At 44.7% G+C, this 21,233-nt stretch overlaps 1 protein-coding gene across 1 annotated transcript in view; it reads right to left on the reverse strand.

Annotated features, from left to right (window-relative positions):
- Window positions 1-21,233, reverse strand: part of VPS13B (vacuolar protein sorting 13 homolog B) — a 1,405,890-nt gene that overhangs the window by 623,393 nt on the left and 761,264 nt on the right. The gene's annotated exons all lie outside the window — the stretch shown is intronic.

A 21,233-nucleotide genomic window follows, 5' to 3' on the forward strand; every position in this document is an offset into this window, starting at 1 on the left:
ACCACAAAAACGCAGCTAAAAAAAACTGCACTGTGCGGACAGCAAAAATGAAAACTCATAGACTTCGCTGGGGAAGAAAACTCATGCAGTTTTTAGAGCAAAAACGCACCAAAAACATGCGCAAAAACGCGGCAAAAAACGCCGCGTGTGCAGATAGCCTAAAAGTGTTTTTTGTTTTTTTTAATTTACAGCATGACAATTTTTTCAGCATTTTGAATGGGTAAAAAACGCAAGTAAAAACAAGTGTAAAAAACCAGCAGCGTTATTCCTGCCAACACTCTGGTTGTTGCTGGAAATACCATATGCACATAACATTAAGATAATTTCTGATTCTACAGGGGTGTTTAGGACCATACTCCATCGGCCAGTGCAAACAGCCTCTTCCTCCGGTGACTTTATATGCGGATCTTATGACCATTGACTCTTTCATTAAGAATACAGACACAAACACTAAAAAATAAATTAACATTATATATACAGTACATATATGGAAAATATATTGACAGATACTATATTTTGTCTCGTACTACACTTAAAACAGTGCAGTATATACAGAATTCGTCTCTGACTCTTCCTCCTGACTCTGAGGTGTCTGTAATCATCAGGAGCCTCTCCTTGCTATTCTGTCTGCAGGAAGACAAAAGATGACTAAACTTCGGGGTTACGGCTTAATGCCTGTGAAACCAAAAATTCTTATACCAAGTCCAACCTCTCCGACACTGCCACAGATTATTTGCCATAGATAGATACATTTTAATTGGACTTAACTTGAGAAATATCCACGACGCAGGATAAATGTCAATCGGATCCTTATTAGGGATTATCGAATACCTCAAATATTCGGCAACGCCCATATTCGCCGAATAGATCGCCGCTATTCGACTATTTGCGAATATTCGATGTGCAATGTAAGTTTATGGGAAACCCGAATAGTTGCCGAATAGCAACTATTTGGGCTTCCCATAGACTTACATTGAGCATTGAATATTCGCATCGTCGGATATTCGATCATCCCTAATCCTTATCTTATGCCTACAACAAAAATTTCTGTAGGAGTAGTTTGCACCCATTTACAGATTGCATGGCCACAAAAGTCAGTCCCGTGCACATGGAGAAATGGTGACCTTTGATCTTGGGTATTAAACAATGATAAATATCCATGACGCAGGATGAATATCAATCGGATCCTTATCTTATGCCTAGAACAAAAAATTTTGAATGAGTAGTTTGCACTCATTTACAGATTCCACAGCCACAAAAGTCAGTCCGTTTCCATGGATCAATAGTGACCTTTGATCTTGTGTATTAACCAAGGATACAATGAGAAATATCCAGGACGCGGGATAAATGTCAATCAGATCCTTATTTTAAGCGTGCAACCAAAATTTGTGTATGAGTAGTTTGCACCCATTTATGGATTCCACAGCCACAAAAGTCAGTCCATGCACATGGCTTTAATCTCGGGTATTAAATAATGATACTATGATGAATGAGGTGTGGGAAGCGCATGTGTGATATCCTCTTATATGAGGCAGGGAACATTTTACAGATTTTACTTGTCTGTTTAGTTAAAGTGAAAAGGAGTGACATTTTTTTTCCATGATTTTTCCCATTTCCCCTTACATAAAAAAAAACAAGCAAAAGAAAACAAAACAAAACATTGGGACAAAAACGAAATATAAAAAAATATTGAATCTTGTGTGGCATTCCAAAAAGTGGAAATGTTCCATCGCCCTTGAAGAAATATGAGACCTTAGTCCTAAAAGGGTTATTTACTGGTTGTTTCCCGAAGTGGGGGAAACTACAGCCTGCGCCGTGTCCTTAGCCGATGGCATGTATATATCCCAGTTCCATAGCCCACTGGGAAATGTCATTGCAATATTCACAGAAGAAAATGTTTAACTTACCCATTGTTTGACTAAGTTAGAAGGTATTTATACAAGCGTTCATAAATAAGCATTAATCACGGGATGTATATGACAACACGTATACCATGCCGTGTATAAAACATGGCGCACACAAGGAAGGAGGACAGGGTCTGGATGCCGGGCACAGCTGGATGCCATATATTCCCTACTGAATCAATAGAATTTTTTTTTTTCCTCCTACATATATTCATATATTTCCAAGACGTCTCAGCCTGGGGACACAAAGAGCTTTGATGCTGGCTTCTTATATGGGCAGAACAGATGCAGGAAACATAAGGGTCAATCTGCATTCAATGTTAAACAGGACTTGATTTCTCAATATGATGAAAGCTTTCAACACTGTACAATTTAGCAAAATTTACATAAATGCTTCTTGAACTTCTGTGCTTTATCCTTATTTGCCTAAGTGGAGCTCTGAGCAATTTACTCCATTGATTCGCAGGAACGCTTGACCTACAGCTCCAGTTAGGAACAGAAAAATGAAAATTACCCAAGAACTGATGAGACCACAACTGAGAAAACAGTCTCTCCATCGATTTTTTGATTTTTTTTTTATATTTTTGTGAGATTTTGTTTCCAGTTTCCATTATGTGACTGTGGCATAAATTGAAAGTTAGTTTGCCTCATGGGTTAAAGCCAAGTTCACACAGGGACGTGAAACAACGATTGCTTCTAGGAATACAGAAATGTAGTTACCAATTGCTACGAATCTTCAATAAATATATTGACATCCCCTGAGAGATAAAAGAAGATGCGTATTTTTTTTCCGGGACCATTATAAGGGCTTGTTCACACGTTGCGCTGTTAATGTCCGTATTTTAGTGCAGTAAAATACTCACCATTTCATAGTAAAAGCAAAATTAATCGCATTTATTCACACAATTTGTTTTTTTTTAGCCTGTGATGGTCTTAAAAAAGAACAAAAAAGAACAAAAAACCCCAAAAAAACAGCATGTCAATTCTTTTGGCATTTTACTGCCGCAATTCCCCATTCAGATTGAAAGGGTGGTTCACCCCTATGCAATCGTCGCCACATCCCTGTAAAACTGATAGGGAGGGCTTTTTCTAAATATCTTGCTCAGCCAAATCTGCCTCTGAGCAATGCTATTGCGGCCCGCTCATCCCCATCACGTGACCACTCGGGGCTCCATGACCTGTGGGATCCGGTGAAGTCAGGTCAACTTCCTATTGACCTGACATAACTGAGGCCGGCCCAAGTCTTTTTGAGTGACTGGGCTGTGGGTGGAGTTTCACCGCTTATCATAGCCCAGTGTCACAGCACAGCATCTCGCGGGCTCCCTCCTTCACTGCACAGCGCCGCACGCAGGAGTGATGCTACGCTGTGATGCTGAGCTGTGATGAGAGGTGAAACTCCGCCCACAGTCCAGTCACTCAGGAAGACTGGGGCTGGCAGCGGTGATGTCAGGTCAACTGGAACTTGACGTGACATCACCACATTACTGGATCTCAAAGGTCATGGAGGCCGAGGAGAGGGTGGAGGGTCACGTGATGGGGATGAGTGGACCGCAATAGTGCCGCTCTGTGGCAGAATTGGCTGAACGAGGTATTTAGAAAAAGCCTTCCCTATCAGTTTTACAGAGATTTGGTCACTATTGTCTTCTGGATATAGCCTACCTTTTTCCATAGATAGAAAGAAGTGAATTAAAAATGCTGCTGTGTGAACATATCCTAATAGGATAATGCTTTAATGCTGCAGTGACATGTGGTTTTGTTTTCAGAAAACAGCAGTTCCATCAAGGGTAAGTGCACATGGCTTCTTTTTAGGGTGTATTCCACCTGGACCAGTGGCCCATAAAATGGACATGGTGCACCGCAATGTGAAAACAACATTGCTGTGCACATGTTCTGTCTTATGTCATTTCTCTTAACTGCTTCAGTGTTTCGAAAACGGTAAACGGTTAAAGGAAGTGACGCTCATTCCACTCTCTATACTTAACAGCATAAGCAACAACTACGTAGAAGCTCCCGCCAAACAATTACCTCTGTGTGCACAAAGTCTTACAGAATACGTTTGCACTGCTATAAAGATCCCCACTAATAGTTCCTAATAACTCCAAAAGTAGGGTATGCGATGTTTTTAACATGCATTTTGGTGTGGGTTCTGCTCCAAAATCCACTTGTTGAAATCGGTTTCCTATTGATATGAAATAGAAAACATCCCTATAGGGTGCACAATGTTATTTTCTTCCCTCTCTTTCTTCCATTCTACTTAAAAACCAAACAGCACTCTCCAAATGTAACTATTGAATCAATGGAAGCCAAAAAAAAGACCACTTATGTGCAAAAGTACAAAAAAAAAAAAAAAAACCACACAAAAAAAAATGTGGTGGGGAGTAGTGATGAGCGAGCATGCTTGTAACTACTCGGTACTCGCACGAGTATCGCTGTACTCGGGCTGCTCGGCGGGGACCGAGTAATCTCGCGATACTCGTGCTGTACTCGTGGTCTTCATTTCTGCATGTTGGCGCTCTTTTGAGAGCCAGCCTTCATGCAGGGATTGGCTGGCAGACCACTGCAATGCCACAGCCCTGTTAGTTGTGGAATTGCAGTGATTGGCCGGCCTGCACAGCGTGACCGAGCCTTTATACCGGCCGGCGCGCTGTGCTCTGCTCACAGCTATCCAGACAGTGAGTGCAGGGAGAGTGTCGCTGATTCAGGGAAAGCTTTGCGGCCCTTTATAGCTTTTTCAGTTGCAGGGCTGCAAACAGTGTGACCAAAAGTCCTTCTCAGGACTATTCTAGTTGTATACAGGCAGGCAGGGTATAGCCAGGTCGGAGTACAGTAGCAGAGTCCTTCTCAGGACTATTGTTGCTATATACAGGCAGGGTATAGCCAGGTCTGAATACAGGCTAGTGACCAGAAGAGTCCTTGTCAGGACTATTGTACCAGTATACAGGCAGGCAGGAAGGCAGGGTAGTGGTGACCGTATACCAGCCTTCATCATATCTGGGGCTGGTGTACACAGTGTAAAACAGTCCAGATAGTGTCTGACTTGTCTGTAATTGTCGCTCCCCAAAAAAACCTGTTAGGTTCTTATTGCGTCCATGCTTGGTTTTTAAAACCGCACGTGTGTGCCTGTTGGTGGCAGCGTACAGGTGCACTTGTGTGCAATTTCCACAAACTTTGATATAACGCACAAGTAGTGAATATACACGTCAGCAGTGCACAGCATTGCAAAATGCGCAAGGGCATTGGCAAGGAACAAGGAAGTGGACGTGATGGTGGTGCAGGCAGAGGCCGAGGTCGTGGGCAAGCTCTAATTTCGCCACAACAAAGGGCCACATCTAGTCGCTCGCACGTCCTGTCCCAAATTCTTGGGGACCGCAGCAGTACACCGCTCTTGAACCAAGACCAGTGTCAACAGGTTGTTAGTTGGATAGCAGATAATGCTTCCAGTCAGATTGGCACCACCACAAACACTCTGTCTTCCACACGGTCAAGTGTCAGTAGCCGTGATACTGCACCGCACATTTCTGAACCTGATCCTCCTTCCTACCACCAGGCTGAGTACACGTCCTCCTCGGACATTAATGATCCCACACTTGGACACTCGGAAGAGCTGTTCACGTTTCCATTCACACATTCTGGCCTCTCGCCAGCTCATATTGAAGTGGGTCATGAGGAGATCGTCTGTACAGATGGCCAAATATTTGAGCAGCCACGTTCTCACGAAGTTGGCAACGTGTCTCAACAAGTGGTGGACGATGATGAGACACAATTGTCAGGAAGTCAGGAGGAGGAGCAGGGTGCGGAAGAGGAAGACGACGTGGTGGATGATCCAGTAACTGACCCAACCTGGCAGGAGGATATGCAGAGCGAGGACAGCAGTGCACAGGGGGAGGGAGGCGTAGCATCACAACAGGCAGTAAGAAGCAGGGTGGTGGCCCCAGGCAGAAGTCAGGCAACCGTTCCCCGGAACAACACGACGACACAAGGTGCCTGTACAAATGTTAGGTCTTCCCGAGTCTGGCAGTTTTTTAAGTTGGATCCAGATGATTCAAAAAAGGCCATTTGCAACACCTGCCGTGCCAGCATCAGCAGGGGTACCAAAACTAGCAGCCTGACCACCACCAGCATGATCAGGCACATGTCAGCCAAGCACCCGACTTTGTGGGAAGTACAACAGAGTCGAGGAGCAGTGCTTGCTGATGTCAATGCTACGTCTTCGCTGGTTGTGCATGCGAGCCAATCCCCTGTCCATGCTGCCTGCGAACAAGCCTCCTCCACTCCTGCACCTGCAGTTGCCTACGCAGAAAGAACACCATCATCAAGCACGTCCTTGTCCCAGCGCAGCGTTCAGTTATCCATTCAGCAAACCTTTGAACGCAGGCGCAAATACACTGCCAACACCCCACATGCCACAGTTCTAAATGCTAACATTTCGCGACTGCTTGCGCTGGAAATGTTGCCTTTTAGGCTGGTGGAGACAGAAGCATTCCGTGACCTGATGGCGGCAGCTGTCTCACGTTACTCGGTCCCCAGCCGCCACTATTTCTCCCGGTGTGCCGTCCCCGCGTTGCATAACCACGTGTCACAAAACATCACACGTGCCCTGAACAACGCTGTTTCACCCAAGGTCCACCTAACCACAGACACGTGGACAAGTGCTTGTGGGCAAGGCCGCTACATCTCGTTGACGGCACACTGGGTTAATATTGTGGAAGCTGGGACCCAGTCTGAGCGAGGGACGGAACACGTCCTTCCCACACCAAGGTTTGCAGGCCCTACCTCAGTCAGTGTTTCACCCACACTCTACAGCTCCGGAATGTCATGCTCTTCAGCCTCCTCCTCCTCCTGCGCATCCTCATCCACTGTACCCTCCACACCAGTCACAAGCTGGAAGCACTGCAGCACTGCCTCGGCGAAGCGGCAACAGGCTGTGCTGAAGCTAATCTGCATAGGTGACAAACCCCACAATGCAGAAGAGCTGTGGACAGCTCTGAAACAGCAGGCAGATCACTGGCTCACACCTCTGAACCTAAAGCCAGGAAAGGTCGTGTGTGACAATGGCCGGAACCTGGTGGCGGCTTTGAGGCGAGGCCAGCTGACACATGTTCCATGCGTGGCCCATGGGCTCAACCTCGTGGTTCAGCGGTTTCTAAAGTCATACCCAGAGCTGTCTGATCTGCTGGTAAAAGTTCGCCGCCTGTCTGCACATTTTCGAAAGTCACCTACTGCTTCAGCCGGCCTTGCCGGCTTTCAGCGCAGTTTGCATCTTCCGGCTCACAGACTGGTGTGTGATGTCCCCACGCGTTGGAATTCAACTCTGCACATGTTGGTCAGGATATGTGAGCAGAAGAGGGCAGTTGTTGAGTACCTGCATCACCTAAGCCGTCGGGAAATGGGTCAAACTCCACACATAACACCTGAGGAGTGGAGATGGATGTCAGACCTATGTACCATCCTCCAAAACTTTGAGGACTCCACCAAGATGGTGAGTGGTGATGACGCCATTATTAGCGTCACCATACCGCTACTCTGCCTTCTAAAACGGTCTCTGCTGAAAAACAAACATGATGCATTGCAGGCGGAGCGCGATGAGTTGCAGCAAGAAACAGTAGTGGGTGTGGGTGATGATAACACACAGCCCAGCCTCGTCTCATCACAACGTGCAGTGGAGGACTATGACGAGGAGGAGGATGAAGACATGGAGCAACTCTCCGGCCAAATTGAGGATATGACATGCACACCAGTCATATCCTCGGTTCAGCGTGGCTGGCCAGAGGACAGGGTAGATGAGGAGGAGGAGGAGGAGGAGGACAGCATGTTCAGTCATCTTGTTGGTCAGGCTACTGAAGTCCTGGCTGTTAAGAGTCTGGCGCACATGGCTGACTTTATGGTAAGCTGCCTGTCTCGTGACCCTCGCGTTAAGAACATCTTGGCCGACAATCATTACTGGTTGGTAACACTGTTAGACCCACGCTACAAGGAGAACTTTTTGTCTCTTATTCCCGTGGAGGAGAGGTCAACCAAAATGCAGCAGTTCCGGAAGGCCATAGTCACGGAAGTAGGCAAAGCATTCCCCTCACAAAACGCTAGCGGCATAGGTCATGAATCAGTGGACAACCGAGGCGTACAGCCGAGAGAGGCACAAGTCCAATCCGCCAGAGGTAGGGGAACAGTCTTTAAGATGTGGGACAGTTTTCTCAGCCCCTCACGTACCACAGCCCCTGAGGTGCGGGGTAGTGCCACAAGAAATCCTAAGTTTGCCCAGATGCTGAAGGAGTACCTTGCAGATCGAACAACTGTACTCCGACATTCCTCTGTGCCTTACAATTATTGGGTATCAAAGCTGGACACGTGGCATGAATTGGCTCTCTACGCCTTGGAAGTCCTGGCCTGCCCTGCTGCTAGCGTTTTGTCAGAGCGTGTTTTTAGTGCCGCAGGTGGAATCATTACAGATAAACGCACCCGCCTGTCAACTGAAAATGCTGACAGGCTGACTCTGATCAAGATGAACAAGGGTTGGATTGGGCCAGACTTCACCACACCACCAGCAAATGAGAGCGGAATTTAAAGTTTGCCATGTACCTCCACTCACCCATGGGTACACACTTCTGGACTTTGGATAATCGCTGGACTGCTCCTCCTTCTCCTCATGCGCCACCATGATGATGACCGTTACAAATTGCAATACTTAGGCCTTTGTTTCAGGTATACCCCCAGTGGTAAATTTTTTCGCCCATTCTTTGCAGAATGGACATTACAACGACAGGAGACCCGCTCCTTTGCAATGGGAACAATGTTTTGAGGCCCTCATGCACGTCTCTACCCAGGGACAACGTGGAGCCTCCCAATTTTTGGCTGCCCTGCCTAAGAGCTATACTATAATACACCCACTTCCTGACAATGGACACTTAATGTTTTGAGGCCCTCATGCACGTCTCTACCCAGGGACAACGTGGAGCCTCCCAATTTTTGGCTGCCCTGCCTAAGCGCTATACTATAATACACCCACTTCCTGACAATGGACACTTAATGTTTTGAGGCCCTCATGCACGTCTCTACCCAGGGACAACGTGGAGCCTCCCAATTTTTGGCTGCCCTGCCTAAGGGCTATACTATAATACACCCACTTCCTGACAATGGACACTTAATGTTTTGAGGCCCTCATGCACGTCTCTACCCAGGGACAACGTGGAGCCTCCCAATTTTTGGCTGCCCTGCCTAAGGGCTATACTACAATAGACCCACTTCCTTCCAATGGGCACTTCAGGTTTACAGGCCCTCATGCACGTCTCTATCCAGGGACAACGTGGAGCCTCCCAATTTTTGGCTGCCCTGCCTAAGGGCTATACTACAATAGACCCACTTCCTTACAATGGGCACTTCAGGTTTACAGGCCATCATGCACGTCTCTATCCAGGGACAATGTGGAGCCTCCCAATTTTTGGCTGCCCTGCCTAAGGGCTATACTATAATACACCCACTTCCTGACAATGGACACTTAATGTTTTGAGGCCCTCATGCACGTCTCTACCCAGGGACAACGTGGAGCCTCCCAATTTTTGGCGGCCCTGCCTAAGGGCTATACTATAATACACCCACTTCCTGACAATGGACACTTAATGTTTTGAGGCCCTCATGCACGTCTCTACCCAGGGACAACGTGGAGCCTCCCAATTTTTGGCTGCCCTGCCTAAGGGCTATACTACAATAGACCCACTTCCTTACAATGGGCACTTCAGGTTTACAGGCCCTCATGCACGTCTGTATGCAGGGGCATTGGTGAACCTCACAATTTTGGACTGCCCTGGCAAAGGAAAATACTACAAAGACTCACTTCCTCAAAATGGGCACATTAGACTCAAGAGGCCTTCATGTACGTCTCTTCTCAGGGACATCGGAGTGCCACACAATGTTTTCACGTAAAATCTTTCATGTATTAATCTCAAAAAGTAACATACACCAGCTCTATCTCACTATTGGGTATGTGCCCTTAACATTTCCGCCATGAAAAATCATTTTGGGGTCATTTTGGAAGGTTTTCTGGTGAGTCCGTAAAAATGGCGTAAAACGCGGCCAAAATTGTTCACAGCTGTGACTTTTCAGTGATAAATGCTTCAAGGGGTCTTCCCCATGCTGTTGCCATGTCATTTGAGCACTCTTCTGAGACTTTTGTGACATTTTTAGGGTTTCTCCATGCTGCCGGGGGGTCATTTCACAAAAATACTCGGGTCTCCCATAGGATAACATTGGGCTCGTTGCTCGGGCCGAGTACACGAGTATCTTGGGAGGCTCGGCCCGAGCTTCGAGCACCCGAGCTTTTTAGTACTCGCTCATCACTAGTGGGGAGGTTTTTAAACTTTTTCAGAAAATTGCAAGTAAAATCTCCACGTTAAGGCTGGAAACACATCTATGCGAGTAAAATCGGTCCGACTGGGCTGAAAAAAACTCGGCTGATTTTAGTTCACGTTAGGTGCGAGAGCAACGCAAGTGCGATGCTTTTTCTGAATAAATTAATGATTTTACTAGCGTGTGTAATGCGTATTTTTTACAATGTCATCTGCCATTCAGCGCTGCTATATGGCCGCTGACAGCAGACACAGACAGCCATGTAGCAGAGCTGAATGGCAGATGACAGCAGACACAGACAGAGCCGCATAATCAGAATGAACTCGGGTGAAGTTCACCCGACTTCATTGTCATGCTGCGGCTCTGTCTGTGCCGCGTCCTGATTAGCGGTCACCTGTGAAGGATTCACCGGTGACCGCTAATCTCCTGAGTGACTGAAGTTAGCAGCCCTCTCTCATACTCACCGATCCCCGATCTCTGGCGCGGCGCTGCACGGCGTTCACACTGCTGCGGCGGCTTTTACTATTTTGAAAAACCCGGCCGCTCATTAACCAATCTCGTATTCCCTGCTTTCCCCGCCCACAGTCGCCTATGATTGGTTGCAGTGAGACACGCCTCCACGCTGAGTGGCAGGTGTCTCACTGCAACCAATCACAGCAGCCGGTGGGCGGGTCTATACTGTGCAGTGAAATAAATAAATAATTTAAAAAAATGGCGTGCGGTCTCCCCCAATTTTAATACCAGCCAGATAAAGCCATACGGCTGAAGGCTGGTATTCTCAGGATGGGGAGCTCCACGTTATGGGGAGCCCCCCAGCCTAACAATATCAGCCAGCAGCCGCCCAGAATTGCCACATACATTAGATGCGACAGTTCTGGGACTGTACCCTGCTCTTTCCGATTTACCCTGGTGCTTTGGCAAATCGGGGTAATAAGGAGCTAATGGCAGCCCATAGCTGCCACTAAATCCTAGATTAATCATGTCAGGCGTCTATGAGACACCCTCCATGATTAATCTGTAAGTTACAGTAAATAAACACACACACACACGAAAAAATCATTTATTAGAAATAAAAAACACAAACAAATTCCCTCATTACCAATTTAATAAGCCCCAAAAAGCCCTCCATATCCGGCGTAATCCACGGACCTCCAGCGTCGCTTCCAGCATGAAGGTGACAGGAGCTGCAGCAGACACCGCCGCTCCGGTCAGCTCCACGCAGCAACTGAAGAGAGCCGCGCGATCAGCTGAGCTGTCACTGAGGTTACCCGGTGTCACTGGATTAACTTCAGTGACACTTCAGCAGATCACGCTACTCACCTCATTTGTTGCGTGGAGGTGACCGGAGCGGCGGTGTCTTCTGCCGCTCCGGTCACCTCCATGCAGCAGAGCTGGAAGCGACGCTGGATGTCCGTGGATTACGCCGGACATGGAGGGCTTTTTGGGGCTTATTAAATTGGTAATGAGGGAATTTGTTTGTGTTTTTTATTTCTAATAAATGATTTTTTCAGGTGTGTGTGTGTTTATTTACTGTAATTTACAGATTAATCATGGAGGGTGTCTCATAGACGCCTGACATGATTAATCTAGGATTTAGTGGCAGTAATGGGCTGCCATTAACTCCTTATTACCCCGATTTGCCAACGCATTAGGGAAAATCGGGAAGAGCCGGGTACAGTCCCAGAACTGTCGCATATAATGTATGTGGCAATTCTGGGCGGCTGCTGACTGATATTGTTAGGGTGGGGGGCTCCCCATAACGTGGAGCTCCCCATCCTGAGAATACCAGCCTTCAGCCGTATGGCTGTATCTGGCTGGTATTAAAATTGGGGGGGACCGCACGCCGTTTTTTTTAATTATTTATTTCACTGCACAGTATAGACCCGCCCACCGGCTGCTGTGATTGGGTGCAGTGAGACACCTGTCACTCAGCGTGGGGGGCGTGTCTGACTGCAACCAATCATAGGCGCCTGTGGGCGGGGAAAGCAGGGAATACGAGATTGTTTAATGGGCGGCCGGCTTTTTCAAAATAGTAAAAGCCGCCGCAGCATTGTGAATGCCGTGCAGCGCCGCGCCGGGGATCGGGGATTGGTGAGTATGAGAGAGGGGGGAGACTGACTGACAGACTGTGAGAGAGGGACAGCGATAGTGACGGACCGACAGAGAGAGAATAGAGACCGAGAGGGAGAGACCGACTGACAGAGAATAGTGATTGACAGACATTGTGAGACATCACTCGTTTCCAGTGTTTTAGGAAACATGCGAGAAATGTATTTAGAAAATCGGATGTCACTAGGATGGTGTGAGTGCCGTCCCGTGACATCCGATTTTTTACACGCTCCCATAGACTTGCATTGGAGAAACTCTCAGTAGAAACTCGCAAAAAAGCAGCATGCTGCGATTTTTTCTCAGTCCGATTTGGACTGAGAAAAAAATCGCAGATGAGAGCTGAATCATTCACTAACATGTGTCCAATTCCAATGCGAGATTTTCTCGCATTGCTCTACTGCGAGAAACTCGCAAGTGAGAAGCAGCCCTAACATACAGAAAGATATGTGCACACGGAGTATTTTTTATATGGATTTCTCTGGCTGAAAAAAGGAAGATACCATAATAACAAATTTTTAAATTACCTGCTTAATTTTATTATTCTCTATGTACTGCTAATATTACCCCCAAAAGAAAGCAGATACCCCCTAAAAGAATCACACTTACCAGACCCCCCAAACAATTAGAGTTGGCAAGTGTCTAGTAGTCCCTCACATACAAATCTGTGTCGCTGGGAGCTCCGCCTGGTGACTGAAAGCAGAATCACTCGTGCAGAGTGATACTGGTACCCGATCTATTTGTGAGAGCTGCAGTGCAATGCAGCTGGAACAGCGAGGGGCCTGAAAGCAACGCAGATCTTTAGATCTCTGTGTGAGAGCCCATCCACCATTGGCATTTGCCAACTGTAATTATTTGGGTCTGCTGAGTGTGATTATTTTTTTTTGGGGGGGGGGGTGGCGATGTTTGCTTCTTTTGGTGGTGTCTGCTTTTTTGATGAAGGGTACTGCTGTATTATTTAACTTTTTTAGCTGCTTCAACACTTCCTTATTGAACTGTAACTAGGGCGCCTTATATTTGGACACACACACACACACACAAGGTTTGGAGTGATATGTTGATATTCCAGAATGTAATATGACTATATTTGAATAAATGCAGATTTTCTGTTCAAGAAAAAAATGTGGATTGTTGTTCAGTGACCCCCCCGAGGAAGCCCAAGCGAAACGCAGGTAGGGGTTGCGGGAGTATTCTTGTCAACTGTGTGTAATATGGGTGAGTGCAGAGCTCTTTGTATATCCATTGGATAGATGGGTATCATTTGGTTACCAATATTGATGCATTATATATCATCCTATGGATAGCATTTATCATCACTTGGTTGTTCTTATGGTTGTTTTACCTTTAACATACCTACAATTGTATATTTAGTCTTTCCAGTGGTTTTACAAGGTAGTTCCCAAGATTAGCTTTACTTATTTATAAATGCAAACCTGCACATCCTATTGTCGATACTTATTCACCTCCCATGTACTTGTGACCAGTATACTCCCATAGGTTTGTTTCTGCTAAGCCATATACCTTATCATGTTTGTATTGTCTATTTGTGCATAAATGTTAAAAAAAAAATAATCTTTTTTTACCTTTTTAAACAAATTGTGAATTCATGGCTCTCCCCCCATATAGGTTAAATAAAAATATCTGAATAAATGCAGATTTTCTGTTCAAGAAAAAATGTGGATGGGGAAAAATAAGACATCCCCTGAGAATAAGTCCTAGCCCATCTTTCGGTGCAAAAAAAAAATTATATAAGCCCCTGTCTTATTTTTGTGGAAACACGGTACATGAAAATTTAAATGACAAAAAGCAGACTACAACTTAAACTGTAAAGTGCAATAATAAAAAGCATTTTTCGTGTGCCAATAAATCTTGAATTAACTAAAAATTTCAGTTTTGTATGAAACTTTTTTTTTTTTTCAAAAAGGGAAGAAACGTCTGCGTATCATATTTGCAAACATTTTATTACCTTGAATGTTGAATTGCTTTAAATCACAAGAGACACATTCTCGGGAACATCTTTCCTATAAATGAGACACACAATACACTCCGCAGGGCTGCGCAGGTCACCCAGCTGCAGCTCCGCTGACTGCAGACCAAGACATATTGTAAGACACTCAATACCGCAGTGTGTTGACCAGTTCTCAGTTCCCAGAGCTCATTTTCACAACACTGACTTGCCAGAATGTTACAGTGATACTCTTAAATTTACTGCATCTGATGTCCATGTATAATACAAGACACAAAAAAAAAAAGATTTGGAGTCTTGGGAGCCCTGAATCTGAATCTTCTTACAATGTATTCTATAAGTATCAGTTCAGACCCCACAAATAAAGTCAACCTTTATTTTTAGCACAGCTAATGAGTGGTAATGTGGTAGTGGAGGTATAAGGTATATCCTCCATGGAAATAGGTTCATTATTATACTTTAGGGCCTATAACTGCATGTACATACTCTGATTTAAATAACTATTGTTTAAAGGGAATCTGTCAACATTTTGTTGTTTTTTTTTCTATGTGATTCTTTAAATTAGATCTAAGTCATCCCAAACTGCTAATTTTTGTAGGGCCAGCTGATTAAAGGGAATCTGTCTGCAGGTGTTTGCTATGAAATCTGAGTCCACGATGATGTAGGGGCGAAGACCCTGATTCCAGCGATGTGTCACTTACTCACTTACTAGACTGTTTGCTGTCATATTGATACAATCACAGTTTTCTATCCTGCAGATCTAACAGAGCTCAGAATGCTGAGTCCTGTATAATACACAACACTGATTGGGAGCTTTTGCTGCCAACTAGAGGTGTGGGCAGAGTTAAGGGTACTTTACACGCTGTAATATCGTTACTGATATCGCTAGCGAGCACACCAGCCCCCATCGGTTGTGTGACATGGGCAAATCGCTGCCCGTGGCGCACAACATCGCTAGGCCCCGTTAAACGGACTTACCATCCCTCCGACGTCGCTCTAGCCAGCGACCCGCCTCCTTTCTAAGGGGGCAGTTCATGTGGCGTCATAGTGACGTCACACGGCAGCCATCCAATAGCAGAGGAGGGGCGGAGATGAGCGGCTGGAACATGCCGCCCATCTCCTTCCTTCCTCATTGCCGATGGACGGAGGTAAGGAGATGTTTGTCGCTCCTGCGGTGTCACACATAGCGATGTGTGATGCCGCAGGAGCAACGAACAACATTGCAACTAAGCAGACAACGATATTTGGTGTTTGGACAACCTCTCCAAAACCAACGATTTTTGTCTGTTTTGCGATAGTTTAAGGTCGCCTGTACGTGTCACACGCTGCGATGTCGCTAACGACGCCGGATGTGCGTCACAAACACCGTGACCCCGACGATAAATTGTTAGCGATATCGCAGCGTGTAAATACCCTTTAGTCACACTCAGCATTTTGAGCATTGCTACATCTGCAGGAGAGAAAGCTGTGATTGTATCAAAATGACAGCAAACAGCATAGTAAGTGATACATCGTTGGAATCAGGGACTTCATAACTATATTATGCTTCACTCAGATTACCTACACCTGCAGAAAGATTCCCTTTAAATGGCTGGCCCTATAGGAATTTGCAGTTTGGGCTGACTTAGATTTAACTTATAGAATTTATTCCCGTCGACCTATTGAAAAAGACATGATCTCAGAATATATATTTTCAAGAGCAAAATCAATTGTCTAGTAGCTTTTCCGAGTGTATGGCCAACTTCAAATAAAATGCTCAGATTATTTTTCCTTTTTTAACAAAAAACACTAACGCAAAATCACACGCGTTAGTGATCCTTATACAAAATGTAATCTATATAGAAATCCCCAATCACGCCAAATTCCACTTCACAGAGGGATCATGACACAAAAGGGGCAGCGTGAAGGCCGTCAGCGGGACAGAGGGCAGGCTTCAAGACTGAACCCACACACGCTGCCATTTACAAAGAACACAAACAAAAAAGCAAACTCAGGTCACATTTTGTGTCCCCAAGCACCTTCAAACTCCACTTTTCTGTGATGTATTCCAGACGCTCTTAAGTGCCTGCCGCCTTCCAATCAGAACTTCATGTAGCGTGAAAAAGCACAAGGGTGTGAACCCGACCGGAGGAATTTTTATTGTTCTTTAGCACGTGCGTCCACAAGTCAGCGCTGCCATGCGTCAGGATCTGCGAAAAACTGCACATCTGCTACTTATTTCTTCCCGTCAGGCCAAAGATGTCTCGGCTAGAAGGAGCTCCAGTTACATAAACCCACAAATACATCAAAGTAAACAGCATTCAAATTGCACAAGTCCTGCCATTGCTACCGCAACGTTTAGTGTTTTGGTTAATAGGTATGCACGGCTATAGAATTTACTTTCAAGGGTAAGGAACTAAAATCGATAGGAACGTTATAGTTATTAGACGTTTCATCTAAGATAGGGAGAACTATTTGTTTTTTCTACTAGGAACTGACACAAAGTTATGTTTCTTTAATGATAACGGCACAATTCAGAAGCAAACAACTATAAACAAAGATACAAGTAAAATATATCTTTGTACCGTGTTAGCCAGTAGAGATAAAAAAATTGTTTAAAAGAACAGAGAGTCCTCAGTGGTTGATACCTTTTAATGGCTAACTGAAAAGATGGTAATAATTGCAAGCTTTCGAGACTACTCAGGTCTCTTCATCAGGCATGGTATAACACAAAATCTGAAGAGTCACGTATTTATACACAACAGGACTTAGAATAGTGCAGTAAAAAAAAAAAAAAAAAAAGAACAAGTTATATGAAACAGAACTATCTCTATGGCAGGGGGACAAGCTGTTCTAGCCATAAATACTGCTGCAGTTCAGTGTGAAAGTTTTATTGTCCTTTGATAAGGGTCTGGTCCAGGGCTGTGACATGCTCGGATGGTCAGAGGAGCACATCACTTAATTGATGTAAAAAGACATGAATCCATGAGACACATTCATTCCTTCTCTGAATGTGTCAAAGAGAGAAGGAATGAATGTGTCTCATGGATTCATGTCTTTTTACATCAATTAAGTGATGTGCTCCTCTGACCATCCGAGCATGTCACAGCCCTGGACCAGACCCTTATCAAAGGACAATAAAACTTTCACACTGAACTGCAGCAGTATTTATGGCTAGAACAGCTTGTCCCCCTGCCATAGAGATAGTTCTGTTTCATATAACTTGTTCTTTTTTTTTTTTTTTTTTTTACTGCACTATTCTAAGTCCTGTTGTGTATAAATACGTGACTCTTCAGATTTTGTGTTATACCATGCCTGATGAAGAGACCTGAGTAGTCTCGAAAGCTTGCAATTATTACCATCTTTTCAGTTAGCCATTAAAAGGTATCAACCACTGAGGACTCTCTGTTCTTTTAAACAATTTTTTTATAAACAAAGAGTAATGTAACACAGATGAGCAAAACAGGATTACTGCTCACGGATTACGCAGATTTACACTGATAACCTGCGGTGAGGTCTGCATTATTACCCATCAGTAACCAGTCGCAGTCATTAAAGGGAACACCAGCAGGATTTTCATATATAAAGTAAAGCCAGTGCTATACTGGTGCTAGGATGCTGAATGTAAGCATAGCTTTTGTTCTGAGATTGGATGTTTTATTTCAGAAATATGTGCAAATAAAGTTCCAGCAATGCACTGCTATTTGATTGACAGGTGCAACAGGAAGGGCATATGTGGATCGGGTCTTGCTATCTATTCCCGCCCCTGTCTACCTACCTGCGCCAGAATTAACGTCTATGACGGCAACAAGGCGATGAAGGCCTGACAAGCAGACAGGGGTATGAATATTTATTAATGTTTTATTTCAGATATATGTGCAAGTAAAGTTTCAGCAATGCACTGCTATATAATTAACTGGTGTAACAAGAAGTAAATATGTGGGTCGGGTCTTGCTATCTATTCACGCCCCTGTCTGCCTGCCAGACCTTCCTCGCCTTGTTGCCGTCATAGACGTTAATTCTAGCGCAGATAGGTAGCCAGGGGCGGGAATAGATAGCAAGAGCCGATCCACATATGCCCTTCCTGTTGCACCTGTCAATCAAATAGCAGTGCATTACTGGAACTTTACTTGCACATATTTCTGAAATAAAATATCTAATCTCAGAACAAAAGCTATGCTTACATTCAGCCTCCTAGCACCAGTATAGCACTGGCTTTACTTTATATCAGAAAATCTTGCTGGTTGGTTCCCTTTAACATAGCTGATTGATATGACAGCTACTCCTATGGTCCATTTAGGTGATGCATTGCTCCACATATGGATGTTGGAAGGAATCCAGAGTATTATTTTTAATATTAATATGTGTGGTGTATACTGTATAGAATTGACCCATGCCTGGTGCTGGATTACATGATTACCACTCGTTGTATCGTAGATTAGATGCTACTTTAGCTGTTCCATTGGAAGCCACTGAACAAGCAATGGGCACCTCAATGCCTGTTTAAATTTTGAATATCTTTTTGCTCATTTTGAACATTCTTTGGAGAGAGGGTTGTGCATAAAAATATCAAAGAACCACCTTTTTTCTTTTTCAAACGGGAACCCATCCAGATGAAATGAGTTCCTAAAGCACCAACATAGCCTTAGGTTATAACAGCCCAGCCCACTTTCACCATGAGTACAGCGGTGGTGGTGAGCAGTGATCTGCAGCAGGAACCTGGTATTGTACTAATGATGTCCCACTGCGATCACCGCTCCCCACAACATGGGGGCACAGTATTATACGGGCACAATAATATAGTTACATAGGTTGAAAAAAGACCTAGGTCAATCTCAGTGGTTTGCAGTGCTGGGGTCTTGGGTTCAAATCCTATCAAGGACAACATCTGCAAGGAGTTTGTATGTGTTTGCATGGCTGTCCCCCAGGTTCTCTGCTTTCCTCCCACACTCCAAAGACATAATGATAGGGGATTTCGATTGTGAGCCCCAATGGAGACAGAGATGATCGGGTCTGTAAAACGCTGTGGAATATGACGGCGCTATCTAAGCAATGCATAAACTATAATAATGATAGTTCTATTCAAGCGGCCGTCTGACAAATAGGATAGGTGGGTCCTCAATCACAGGACCACCACCAATAATGTCATTGTATCTTCCTTTGCAGATAGATGTACACAGTGTGGAGCTGGAAAAGCACAGCTCTGTACACTGCGTAGTGGCCATCTCAGGTACTACAGCTCAGTGCCCCTTGAATTTAATGGGAGTTCAGCCACTAAAAAGTGCATGGAGTTTTGCTATTCTGCCTCTGTACAATGTGTGCATAGAACCACAGTGAGAGCTACAGACAACTGAACGCTCGGGAAGGGGGGCTTGGTGTCCAAACCAGCACCAATCTGCTATTGGTATGACATTAATATACAAGTCACAGTATAAGTAAGAGGTGCTACATTATGTACAAAAAAAGTTGAATCACAACAAACCACATATAAATTGCACACTGGTCAGCCCATGAATATGCCCTTTATGGTTTGTTTGATGTCCCATGGGCTGTGACAAACTATTACAAGACCAATTTGGTTGGATTCCATGCAGCTCCTTTATATATGTCCAGATGTAAGGATGTTTCCGTCAAACTGAAGTCACTTAAAGGGACTATTTCTTGCACTGTGGCCGGTTCCTAGTGTGATCTGGACACGCCCCCTGGGTTGTCTTGATCACAACTCTGGAAGGAGTCAGCGCCATCTCTGGAGCCCACAGCGTATACTGTGCGCTCCACTTTCAACATGAGTACAGCGGTGGTGGTGAGCAGTGATCTGCAGCAGGAACCTGGTATTGTACTAATGATGTCCCACTGCGATCACCGCTCCCCACAACATGGGGGCACAGTATTATACGGGCAAAATAATATAGTTACATAGGTTGAAAAAAGACCTAGGTCCATCTAGTTCAACCTTCCTCCACCAATTATACATTTTGTCATTAAGTAATTTATAACCGACAATGTTGTGTGTACTGAGGAAATCATCCAGCCCTTTTTTAAAAGCTGTTATAGTATCTGCCATTACTACCTCTTGTGGTCGGCATTCCACAGCATGACTGCTCTAACTGTAAAGAACCCTTTCCTATTTAGCTGCTGGAATTGCTTTTCTTCTACTTGCAGTCAGTCATGTGCCTTTATATTGACCACACATGTATTTATACATATAAATGAGATCTCCTCTCATCATATGCGAGGCCTTCCATCCCCTGTAGTAGTCTAGTGAACTGATTTTAACTTCTGAATGTCCTTTTTAAAATTTGGAGCCCAAAACTGGATCCCATATTCCAGATGTGGTCTTACAAGTGTTTTAAAGAGAGGTAACAATACGTTGGGATAACGTGATCTAATCTCTCTTTATATACACCCTAAAATCTTGTTTGCTTTAGCAGCTGCTGCCTGACATTGAGTGCTGCTGCTCAGCTTATTTGTAATGAGAATACCCAAGTCCTTCTCCTGTTCTGTAGTCCCGAGTTTACTTCCATTTAATGTATACGCAGTTATAGGATTACTCCGTCCTAGGTGCATTACTTTACAATTATCAACAATAAATCTCATTTGCCAAGTATCTGCCCATTCTGAAATCTTATTTAGATCATTTTGTAATATTGTACTATGAAGGTCACTTTTCAATATCCTACATAGTTTAGTGACATCAGCAAAGACTGACACGTTACTATCAATCCCATCCATAAGGTCATTATTAAAAAGATTAAAAAGAATCGGTCCAAGCACAGATCTCTGCGGCACCCCACTGCTGACTATAGCCCATTTAGAGAATGTACCGTTTATGACTACTCTTTGTTTCCTATCTTTTAGCCAATTCCTTACCCAGTTGCATATAGTTTCCCCTAGTGCCTGCTTCTGGAGCTTTAGTATAAGGCTATGTGCGCACGTTG

The sequence above is a fragment of the Anomaloglossus baeobatrachus genome, chromosome 6 (genome assembly GCF_048569485.1).
Source record: "Anomaloglossus baeobatrachus isolate aAnoBae1 chromosome 6, aAnoBae1.hap1, whole genome shotgun sequence".
NCBI lineage: Eukaryota > Metazoa > Chordata > Amphibia > Anura > Aromobatidae > Anomaloglossus > Anomaloglossus baeobatrachus.